Genomic DNA, 13001 nt, shown 5'->3' on the forward strand with positions numbered 1-13001 from the left:
CTTACATCTATAAAGAAAATCTCCATTTGTAAGTGTGTCTCCTTCTCTGTACCAAGAAGGGAAAGATGATTAAATTACTAGAGACTCACCCACCTAAATCTGCATAACAAGCCTTACTCTTATTTACTGTGCTTTTTCTGGTCACCTCTCCGTCACTGGCCTTCCCAACACCCTTCTTTCTTTGTTGCAGCAGAAGATGGTACAGAAGCCTGAATGCCAAGCCACCTCTTGGAGATTTGCTTATTTCTTTGGGTATCTCCTAGTATACATGAGGTATATATGTTATTAAACTTCTGTTTGCTTTTCTCTTGTTAATGTGTCTTCTGTTACAGGTGTGCATCTCAACTAAGAACTCTGAAAGTTAGAAAATTATTTTTCCTTCCCTACAGTTTAAGATAAGAGTTAAAGGCATTTTCTTGTCTTACACAGAAGAAGGAGAATGCTGTGATTTTTCATGATTAATGTTGAGTATCAAAATTGATGTCTTTCTGTAATGGCTGAAGTCTAATAAGCTATCCTGATTTGAAGAAAGCAGGTTTTCAGAAACATAGTGTCATATGTTCTGATCTTAAGCTCATTAAGTAACCACTGATCTGCAATTTGGTATCCCAGATGGACCTACCCTCAGGAAGTGAATGTCCTGTGCAAATGGCCATTTTTCAGATAAAGTTCCCAAGATATGTAATAGCGTTGTAGGAAAACAGCCGGGTTCTTGCCATGCAACCTGGAAAATGTAGGCATGCAGATGCATCGTAGGGTGAGTAGGGCAGGGTTTATTGGGTGAAAGGATTTAAAAAAGGGAACTCTCAGCAAAGCGAGAGAGAGTCCTGCTAGCAGGTCTCCTGCCTCACAGATTGAATCCCAGGTCACCACCCAGGAACTGAAGAGGGGAGGCTTTTCCGCACTGTGCTGCAAGTGGTAAGAACTTCCCCGCGGGGCGCAGTGGCTCACGCCTATAATCCCAGCACTTTGGGAGGCCGAGGTGGGTGGATCATGAGGTCAAGAGATCGAGATCATCCTGGTCAACATAGTGAAACCCCGTCTCTGCTAAAAATACAAAAATTAGCTGGGCATGGTGGCGCACGCCTGTAGTCCCAGCTACTCGGGAGGCTGAGGCAGGAGAATGGTTTGAACCCAGGAGGCGGAGGTTGCGGTGAGCCGAGATCGCACCATTGCACTCCAGCCTGGGTAACAAGAGTGAAATTCCGTCTCAAAAAAAGAAAAAAGAACTTCCCATAGCTCCACCCAGTCCCACCAGTGGGCAGGTGGGCATTATTCAGAATCGGTCGGGAAGGGGCGGGCCTCATCCGGGGCCAGCAGTCAGGTTTTTCAGCCTTCAGGCTGTTTTATGGTTGGAGGTGGGATTTCACTGTGGATCCTTGGCTGGCTCCTGTCTCTATCAATAGCATATTGGAATGCAAGGTGGAGGCAGCCTCTTGGAGACTTATTATCATGTATCAAATTCTTATCCCACAGAAAATCAGAGTTGTAATTTGTAGGGTTGTTAGGTAATTGCATCTGAGATTTTGAATAATCATCAACAGTCACCTAATCTGCATCCCTTATGTTATAAAAAGGCTAATAGACATTAATAATTTACCTAACATCAAATAGTTTGTGAATAGACGGCTGGAACTCTTCAGACTGGAATTCAGTTCAATACTCTGCCATGGCATCAAAGATAATATGCATTTGTCAATTTGCTTAATCAGTATTTCATTTTTGTACCATGCAGGGTCATTGTTTAAGTACACAGTGATATACTTCCTGACCTTTAGAATTTTAAATCACTGGGCTTAGTGAAATCCTGAATGCAAGCATTTGGAGCATTTTGAATACCAAAAGCCAAAACCCGTACAGGTAAATGACAAGCATCATTTCCAAAGAATGTCTGAACAGCTGGCTGAATAAATCGGCCAAAGTTGACACACTCTTTTCCCTTGTCTGTGGAATTTTTCTTCCTAGAAGTGAGGGACTCCCTTCAGGGAAAGAGGATAACAGGTAAGCGTATTCACCGTTTGCCACCTCTAGAAAGAAAACGCTGCGTATTTATTCATATGTATGATATATAACACACAACTAAACTTTTTTTTTTTTGAGACAGTGTCTCTTTTTGTTACCCAGGCTGGAATGCACTGGTGCAATCACAGCTCATGGCTCATAGCCCACCTCCTGGGCTCAGGGGATCCTCCCACCTCAGTCTTCCAAGTAGCTGGGACCATAGTGCACACTACCACGCCTGGCTAATTTTTAAATTTTTTGTAGAGATGGGGGTCCCACTATGTTGCCCAGGCTGGCCTTGAATTACCAGCCTCAAGCAATCCTCTGGCCTTGGCTTTCCAAAGTGCTGGGATTACAGGTGTGAGCCACTGCACCCAGCTACAAGCAAACTTTTTAATCCAAAGAGACACATGGTGTGGGGTCCAGACTGCTGTGACCATCCAATGTCAGGGCAAGCCTGGCACTTCACTGTCAAAGACATTTCTAAAACATGGGCTGGACTCAGTGGCTCACGCCTGTAATCCCAGCACTTTGGGAAGCAGAGGCGGGCAGACCACTTGAGGTCCAGAGCTCGAGACCAGCTTGGCTAACATGGTGAAACCCTGTCTCTACTAAAAATACAAAAATTAGGCTAGCATAGTGGTGTGCTCCTGTAAATCCAGCTACTAGGGAGGCTGAGACAGGGGAAACGCTTGAACTTGGGAGGCAGAGGTTGCAGTGAGCTGAGGTCGTGCCACTGCTCTCCAGCCTGGGTGACACAGTGCAAGACTGTTTCAATAAACAAACAAGAAAGAAAGAATGAGAGAGAGAGAGAGGGAGAGAGAGGGGGGTGGGGAAGGAGGGAAATTTCTGAAACAAAAGAACACAACAGCCACTGAAATTGTATTTAATATACGTGCTTTGTGACTTTGGTTTATACTTTTGTTCCTGGGGACTTGGAATTTCCATTGTTATCTCCAGTTTGGAACCGGCTATAAGCCAGTGTCTCCCAGTGGCTCTCCAAGGGCATTTTCTACTCTGTTTGGGAAGGAGATAGAACCTCATTTTCCTTTCTACATTCCCTATGAGTCATTCAAAGTCCTTGAAATCATATTTCCCAGGAATCACAAATGAACCAATCTAGACTCAGTGGAGATGATAGACTTTCTTGAGATCCTTTGGATCTCCTAGGTCCAAGGATTGGTATTTGTGGTAGTGGGTGATGTCCAAGGGTGAAAGAGACCTGTTACTGTATTCAGAACCCTGAGAGTTCATTCTGTCCTTCACTTCAAGGAAAAATGTCAACATTTTTCCTTGGACTTGCTCTTGGACTTGCGCCTTCTGATGTGGATGCCCTTTTCTGGCCACTTGAAGGACATGAATGAGAGACCCAGGACATACGGGCTGGGGAAGGAGTAGAGATTGATGTCAGCTCTTTCCTGGAAAGGGTAACAGAAACTACAGGGCATGATGTATTGAAATAATCAGAGTGAAAATGCTTGTATATGCTAATCTTATGTTTTCTTTTTGAGACAGGGTCTCCCTCTGTTGCCCAGGCTGGAGTGCAGTGGCGCAATCTTGGCTCACTACAACATGTGCCTCTGGGTTCATGTGATTCTCCCACCTTAGCCTCCTGAGTAATTGGGATTACAGGCATGCACCACCATGCCCGGCTAATTTTTTTTTGTTTTATTTATTTGTTTTATTTTTAGTGGAGACGGGATTTCACCATATTGTTCAGGCTGATCTGGAACTCCTGACCTCAGGTGATCGGCCCACCTTGGCCTCCCAAAGTGTTGGGATTACAGGTGTGAGCCACAGCGCACAGCCTAATCTTATGTTTTAATTTCAAATATTATTTTAATAATTAATGTTCATATCTCTTATTTATTGAATGAAAAAAATGCAATGGGTTAGATAAGTTCTAGAATCAATGCTCTGTAATAAACTCTAAAAAAAACCCCTTTCATTGTGGAAAATGTCAAACCTATTTAAAAGGAGTGAGACTAACATAAAAAACCTGGGTACCCATCTAATCCTGCTCCAACAATTATACAATATCAGTTCATAGCCAATTTTATTTGATCTGTGTCTCTCTCTGTCCCTCCTCAAATTATTTTGAAGCAAATACTGGGCATATTTAGATTTACCTTTAATCTTTCTTTTTTTTTTTTTTTTTTTTTTTTTTTTTTTAATTTTTCTTTTTTTTTTTTTTTTTTTTTTTTTTTTTTTTTTTTTTTTTTTTTTTTGATACAGGGTCTCCCTCTGTTGCCCAGGCTGGAGGACAGTGGCACAGTCATGCCTTATTCACTGCAGAGTTGAATTCCTGGCCTGAAGCAATCTTCCTACCTTGGCCTCCCAAAGTGCTGGGGTTACTGGCATGAGCCACTGTGGTTAGCTTAGATTTACCTTTAATGGCTTTTGATAAGTTGTTTTTTAAATGTAATTTTAATAAAATAATCATACCTAAAATTTACTAATTCCTTGGTATCGTTTACCATCCACTGTATGATTCAATTTTACTGATTCGTTCATAACTGACCCCAGAGTTGGTTTGTTTGAATCACTGTAACTGGGCCTCTAACAATCATAAGATGCTTGTTTTACCCACTTTCCCTTTCCCCATGTCCTTTTCTTTCTCTATGCATGCTTGCTTGCATGTCATTATTTCAGTAGTGGGTAGTCACTAATCATTGATCAACTTCATATCCTAACCCACAGGGCTGCCTGTCAGATCGATGGACTTGTTTTTCTTTTAAAGAACCAGGATCCTTAGGGTATGTAGACCTCCTTGATGGTGTCCAGAAGTTGTAGAGGGACGCAAACAGCTTTGATCACTGGGGGAATTTCATCTCCCACATACCCATCTATCTCATTAGAGTCCCCAGTTATATTCAAAGGCAGGGCAGATTTGAGAGACTGTCTCTCCTGCCCTCTTGCTTTGGTCAAATCAAATAAACCTTTCTCTGTTCCTGAGTGCTGATATGTGTGGCTTACTGTGTGTCAGGTGCACAGACCTAAATTTGGAGATTCTGTAACATCAAGGCCCATATGAGGCTCACTTATTGCATTAGGCTGATGACTCATATACCTCTCTTTTAATGTGGGACCATTTCCAATCTCTTTCTCTCTCTCCTCCCTTTTTTTGGGCAATTTTTTTTGTTATTAATAGTCTTGTTTTAAAGTGAAGTACTGTCAGTTAAGTTTATACATCAATGTTATCATTATTTTTTTATTTGCCACAAAATTTTATGCCAAGGCAGTCATCCGATTGCCCACCTGACATGCGTTTCCACCATCAGTTTTACCTGTGTGTGTCCCTGGATCATCAGGAAGCACTGATTGAGAATCTTTTCCTCTTAATCTGCCTATCTTCTAATATAGTTACCAATCAAACTTAGTAGTAACCCACTTACTTTGTGTATAGGCAAAGCAGCTATGAATAAACAAGTTTCCCACAGAACTAGTAATAAACAGAAGTTTCCCGCAGTGGGTAAATGTGTAGACCTGAGTTTGGAACCGATGACACTTGCTGTCTGTGCCCCCTTGGGCACACTAATTAATTGCCCTCACTCTTAGTTCCCTCAACCGTCAAGTGCATGTGATTATATTCGCTACCTGATATAGTTTTGCTCCGTGTCCCCACCCAACTCTCATCTTGTAGCTCCCGTAATTCCCACGTGTTGTGGGAGGGACCCCGTGGGAGGTGATTGAATCATGGGGACGGGTCTTTCCTATGCTGTTCTTGTGATAGTGAATGGGTCTCACAAGATCTGATACTTTTAAAAATGGGACTCTTTCTTTGCCTGCTGCATCCACATAAGATGTGACTCGCTCATCTTTGACTTCTGCCATTATTGTGTGACCTCACTGGCCACATGGAAGTGTAAGTCCAATAAATCTCTTTCTTTTGTAAATTGCCCACTCTTGGGTATGTCTTTATCAGCAGCATGCGAATAGAGTTGTACAGTGATTTCGTACCAGGTAGTTGGGGTGCTGCTGTAATGATATCTGAAAATGTGGAAGCGACTTTGAAACTGGGTAACAGGCAGAGGTTGGAACAGTTTGTAGGGCTCAGAAGACAGAAAAATGTGGGAAAGTTTGGAACTCCCTAGAGACTTGTTGAATAGCTTTGGCCAAAATGCTGATAATGATAAGGACAATGAAATCCAGGCTGAGGTGGCCTCAGATGGGGATGAGAAACTTGTTGGCAACACTAGCAAAGGTGACTCTTGTTACACTGTAGCAAAGAGACTGGTGGCATTTTGCCCCTGCCCTAGAGATCTGTGGAACTTTGAGCTTGAGAGAGATGATTTAGGGTATCTGGAAGAATAAATTTCTAAACAGCAAAGCATTCAAGAAGTAATTTGGGTGCTGTTAAAGGCATTTAGTTTTATAAGGGAAGCAGAGCATAAAAGTTCAGGAAATTTGCAGCCTGACAATGCCATAGAAAAGAAAATCTCATTTTCTGAGGAGAAAGTCAAGCTGGTTGCAGAAATTTGCATAAGTAATGAGAAGTTAAATGTTAATCCCCAAGACAGTGGGAAAAATGTCTCCAGGGCATGTCAGAGGTCTTCACAGCAGCCCCTCCCATCACAGGCCTGGAGGCCTAGTGGTTTCGTGGGCCCGGCCCAGGGTCCTTGTGCTGTGTGCAGCCTAGGAACTTAGTGTCTTGTGTCCCAGCTGCTCCAGCTGTGGCTGAAAGGGGCCAACATAGAGCTTGGGTTGTGGCTTCAGAGGGTGCAAGCCGCAAGCCTTGGCAGCTTCCATGTGGTGTTGAGCCTGCCAGTGCACAGAAGTAAGAATTGGGGTTTGGGAACCTCTGCCTAGATTTCAGAAGATGTATGGAAGTGCCTGGATGCCCAGGTAGGAGTCTGCTGAAGGAGTGGGGCCCTCATGGAGAACCTCTGCTAGGGAAGTGAGAAGGGAAAAGTGGGGTCGGAGCCCCAACACAGAGTCCCTGCTGGGGCACTGCCTAGTGAAGCTGTGAGAATAGGGCCAGTGTCCTCCAGACCCCCAAAATGATAGATCCACTGACTGCTTGCACCATGCACCTGGAAAAACTGCAGACACTCAATGCCAGCCCATGAAAGCAGCCAGGAGGGAGGTGTACTCTGCAAAGTCACAGGGGCAGAGCTGCCTGAGACCATGGGAACCCACCTCTTGCATCAGCATGACCTGGATGTGAGACCTGGAGTAAAAGGAGATCATTTTGGTGCTTTAAGATTTGACTGCCCTTCTAGATTTCAGACTTGCATGGGGCCTGCAGCCCCTTTGTTTTGGCCAATTTCTCCCATTTGGAACAGCTGTATTTACCCAATACCTGTACACCCATTATATCTAGGAAGTAGCTAACTTGCTTTTGATTTTACAGGCTCATAGGCTGAAGGGACTTGCCTTGTCTCAGATAAAATGTTGGACTGTGGACTTTTGAGTTAATGCTGAAATGAGTTAAGACTTTGAGGGACTGTTGGGAGGGTATGATTGGTTGTAAAATGTGAAGACATGAGATTTGGGAGGGGCCAGGGGTAGAGTGACACGGTTTGGTTCTGTGTCCCCATCTTAATCTCATATTGTAGCTCCCTAACTCCCACTCGTGGGAAGGACCCAGTGGGTGATGAATGCATCATGGGATGGGTCTTTTCCCTTGCTATTCTTGTGATAGTGAATGGATCTCACAAGATCTGATGATTTTAAAAACAGGAGTCTTCCTGCATGAGCTGTCCCTTTGCCTGCCATCCATATACGATGTGACTTCCTCCTCCTTGCCTTCTGCCATGATTGTGTGGTCTCCCCAGGCATGTGGAACTGTAAGTACAATAAGCCTCTTTCCTTTGTAAGTTGCCCACTCTCAGATATATCTTTATGAGCAGCATGAAAACGAACTAATACACTACCTTAGAGTATCAGTGTGAAAAGAGGCAATGTTTGAAAATTTTTAGCTTGGTGCTCCCCTTACTGTGAGCATTCAGCACCTGTGAGCTCCCCTTACTGTGAGCATTCAGCGCCTGTGAGCTCCCCTTACTGTGAGCATTCAGCGCCTGTGAGCTCCCCTTACTGTGAGCATTCAGTGCCTGTGAACTCCCCTTACTGTGAGCATTCAGTACCTGTGAGCTGTAATGCTCACTGTTGTGCTCCACTCCCACGGTCATTTTTGTGTATGTGTTTGAATTTTTAGACTTAAAAAATACAGTTTTAGATTTATAGAACAATTGAAAAGATACTACATAGAGTTCTCTACACCTACCCCAACCCTACCCCTCAATTTTCCTCCACAATTTCCCCTATGATAAACCACTTACGTGGGTGTGGTACATTTGTTAAAATTAATGAACCAACATTGATACCCAATTGTTAACGATAATCCATAGTTTACATGAGGGCCCGCTCTTTGTGTTACATAGTTCTATGGTTTTGACAAAAGCATAATAACATGTATCCACTGAGAGGGATCGGAATATGCTACCCAAAAATGTGCACTTTGGCATAAGAATTATTTTGAGCTGAAGGCAATTTAGAAGCAGCGGACTCAGGAAGAGCTCTCTGACTGCTCTTTTATTTATGCAGGGCATAAATTTCCCCTTTTGCATACCAGGGAGAGAAAAATGAGTCTCCATTCTTACAACCAGAGAGAACTTGAGTTTGTGCAGCAAATCTCAGTAAACAACCCTTACCTACCATGTACTTCCTAGTCACTTTCTCCTAATTTATCACCCCTAGGAACTACAGTTCCCCCTTTCTTTTGTCTAGTCATGTCTTTAAAAATTATCATCTTTTGCTAAAATGGTGCATTAGTCCCTTTTCACACTGCTGATAAAAACATATGCAAGACTGGGTAATTGATAAAGAAAAGGAAATTTAATGGACTCAGTTCCATGTGGCTGGGGAGGCCTCACAATCATGGCAGAAGGTGAAGGACATGTCTTACATGGTGGCAGGCAAAAAAAGAGAGAGTGAGAACAAAGCAAAAGGAGTTTCCCCTTATAAAACCATCAGATCTCATGAGACTTGTTTACTACCATGAGAACAATATGGGAGAAAGACCTATGATTCAGTTTTCTCCTACTGGGTCCCTCCCACAACATGTGGGAATTATGGGAGCTACAATTCAAGACGAGACTTGGGTGGGGACACAGCCAAACCATATCAAATGGTATATAAGCCTCAGAATCTAACTACCTCTTTGGGTTTTCAGTTTTCTAAGAAATCCCTGTGTCCATAAAATTAAAAATAAACTTTGTATGCCTCTTCTCTGATTAACCTTTTTCCAATTTTTTTTTTCTTCTGAAACAGAGACTCACTCTGTCACCCAGGCTGGAGTGCAGTGGCATGATCTCAGTCACTGCAACCTCTGCCTCCCAGGTTCAAGCAATTCTCCTGCCTCAGCCTCCTGAGTAGCTGGGATTACAGGTGCACACCACCATGCCGGCTAAGTTTTGTGTTTTTAGTAGAGACAGGTTTCACCATGTTGGTCCGGATTGTCTCAAACCCCTGACCTCAGGTGATCCACTCACCTGGGCCTCCCAAAGTGCTGGGATTACAGGTGTGAGCCACTGCGCCCAGCCTTTTCAGTTTAACACTTAGATTCCAGCTACAGAAACTAAGAGAGTAGAGGAAGTTTTTCCTCCCCTACATATTCATTATAGTTTCATACAGAATGATTTAACCACCCTAAACATCCCCTGTGTACCTATTCATCTTTTTCTCCCTCCCTAAAATCTCTGGCAGCCACTGCCTTTTTACTGTCTCTGTAGTTTTGCCTTTTCCAAAATATCTTATAGTTGGAATCCTGTGGTATGTAGCTTTTTCAGACTGTCTTTCACTTAGCAATATGACTTAAAGTTTTATTTTTAAATAATGCATGTGATTTATAGTTAATGGAAAGGATTACATAGAGATTACTTTACGTGAAGACATGGGAGTTGCTTTTGATATTTTTACTTCCTTGATACAATATGAGACCGATTGGTGGGTTTTCTCTTCCAGTGCTGAACAGAAGGTAGAAAGAAAAACACGAGGATTCTGGATTCTGTCTTTATAAGCATATTGTTTGGAGTTACAGCTCGTCCATGTTGAGTATAGTGCAGTGGCTCTTACAGCTAATCCATGAACTAGCTGCAACCTGAAAATACAGATTCCTTCATCCCTGGGAGTTTCTGTCTCTGGTGCACTGCAGAAAGAAAGACCTAGCCCATTTTAATGGGCTTCCCATGTGATACTTACTTATACGGAACCATTTCCTTGGTGGTAAAAAGGAATACTGGCTTTGGTCTCAGAGGATTTAGCATCAAGTCCTCTCTCTTCATTGAAGCACCAAATATTTATTTAACTTCTCCCATGCACCAGACCTTGGATTGATACAACAGTGAGCTGAATAGTCATGTTTTCTACCCTTTACAGGCTTACATTGGAGAAGAGGCAGGCATTAAGTAAATAATTACAGAAATAAATCTTATTCATCAACTATGCTAAGTGCTAAGAAAGAAAATACAAAATACTATGAGAGAGTGTTAACAAAGGGATCTGGCTTTGTCTGAAATGGGGTCAATGGTTCACTTTTCCCTGAGATAATGAATTTGAACTGAGATGTTATTTACATGACATGAGGGAAATATGTCTGCCACCAAAGCACACAAGGTCCGTATGGCTTGGAGCACAAGGAGAGAGAGATGAGGCTGTAAATTAACCGCTTGATATCTGTCCTTCTGCAGATGAACAGTCAAGGTCACTGGGTGTCTAGCTATCCTTCTGCTCAACTGCACTGAAATTTCTCCAATTCTCCAAAATATGTTTAGTAATTCGTCCAATTATATTTATCAAGAGCTTAAGCAATCAGATTGTTCATAGCCTTTTATTAAAAAGTGTTAGAATTTTAGTTGTTAGTGAATGATTCTTAAGGCTGTTCCATCTTTGGGTTAGGGCCAATTATTCATTTACTGAAAGGTATACGTAGAAAATAAAAGGATCTAATTCTGCATTGCCACTACTGTGTAACGCTTGACCTTTTGTCAAGTGTCTGTAGCCTGATTTCACCTTCACTGTAGACTTGCGGAAAGGCATTATTTTCATACCAGTTATACAGATGCAGAAGTAAAGGCTGAGAGAAGTGTAGAGGAACATTGCATTGACACAGTGAGGAACTGACTGCAATAGTTGGCTATCAGGGCACAGTCACTGTTCCTAGCTATGATCATCTTATTACTACCATCATGTCAGTTTTGAGCCCCAGGTATGCGTTCTCTTTTGGAAGATACATAATCTAGACATACTTATGTGAACCCTGAAAATCTGAGACAGGTCTCAGTTAATTGTGGAAGACAGTGTGGTGATTCCTTAAGGACCTAGAAATAGAAATTCCATTTGACCCAGCAATCCCATTACTGGGTATATATCCAAAGGATTATAAATCATTCTACTATAAGGACACATGCACACGAATGTTCATTACAGTACTGTTTACAATAGCAAAGACCTGGAACCAATCCAAATGCCCATCCATGATAGACTGGACAGGGAAAATGTGGTACATATACACCATGGAATATTATGCAGCCATCAAAATGATGAGTTCATGTCCTTTGTAGGGACATGGATGAACCTGGAAACCATCATTCTCAGCAAACTGACAGAAGAGCAGAAAATCAAACGCTGCATGTTCTCACTCATAGGCAGGTGTTGAAAAATGAGAACACATGAACACAGGGAGGGGAGCACTACACACTGGGGTCTGTTGGGGGGAATGGGGGAGGGATGGGAGGTGGGGAGGTGGAGAGAGATAGCATGGGGAGAAATGCCAGATATAGGTAAAGGGGAGGAAGGCAGCAAATCGCACTGCCATGTGTGTACCTATGCAACAATATTGCATGTTCTTCACATGTACCCCAAAACCTAAAATGTAATAAAATAAAAAAGAAAAAGAAAGCTTACTTGCCAAGGTTAAGGATGCATGCCCATGACAGCCTCAGGAGGTCCTGATGTCATGTGCCTAAGGTGTTCAGAGCACAGTTTGGTTTTATACATTTTAGGGAGACATGAGGCATCAATTAGCATATGTAAAATGAACATTGGTTTCATCTGGAAAGGCAGGAGAACTCTAAGCAGGGAGCAGGCTTCCAGGTCATTGGTAGATAAGAGACACATGGTTGCATTCTTTTGCGTTTCTGACCAGCCTCTCCAAAGGAGGCAATCAGATACGAATTTATCTCAGTTAGCAGAGGGGTGACTTTGAACAGAATGGGAGGCAGGTTTGCCCTGAGCAGTTCCTAGCTTGACTTTTCCCTTTAACTTAGTGATTAAGGGTGTCCAAGATATTTTCCTTTCACACGTACATCCCAGGACCTTACTTAATGCTGGAAATGAGGTTCTACAGAGGACTCCCAATGTTTTTTCTCCTCCTCTCCAAGGCCAACCAAGATCTCTTCAGATATCCTCAGCTCAGCCCAAAGGAGAAGCTTTCACGGTAAGTGAATTTTCCTAAAAGTGTAAATGATATTAAGAATTCTGCCCATTTTGGCTGGGATTATGCTTTATCTCCTGATGGACCTTTTTAAAATAAATCATGTTTCTACTTTCCATCTTAGCAGATGATGAAAGCAATTGCTACTGAAACAGAATCATGTGGTAAGCTCTGCATTTAAGCAAGTGTAGGTTTATTTATACACATTGAAGACAGTAGACAATGTAGAATTATTTATACACATTGAAGACAGTGACAATGTAGAATTATTTATTTTAAGAGTACAAGACCACTTGCCCTCCTTCCTCAATACATTTCTTATATCTTATTATAATGCCTGCATTTTACACTGTAAAAATCATTCCTTGGAATTTATAAGGCCTTTAATATAAAAAGCCCCTGTTAAAATAACATGCGACCTAAGAAAAGTAACCTATTAACATCCGTAAAGGCTAAAGTGTTAATTATAACCATGAAGTTTGAAAGTTATGGCTAAATGATTTATTATTCAGAAGCCAAAGGTTTCTAGATTTGTCTGACTCCCAAGAACAGAGTCAAAAGTTCA

The sequence above is a fragment of the Cebus imitator genome, unplaced genomic scaffold, assembly GCF_001604975.1.
Source record: "Cebus imitator isolate Cc_AM_T3 unplaced genomic scaffold, Cebus_imitator-1.0 Scaffold138, whole genome shotgun sequence".
Classification (NCBI taxonomy): Eukaryota; Metazoa; Chordata; class Mammalia; order Primates; family Cebidae; genus Cebus; species Cebus imitator.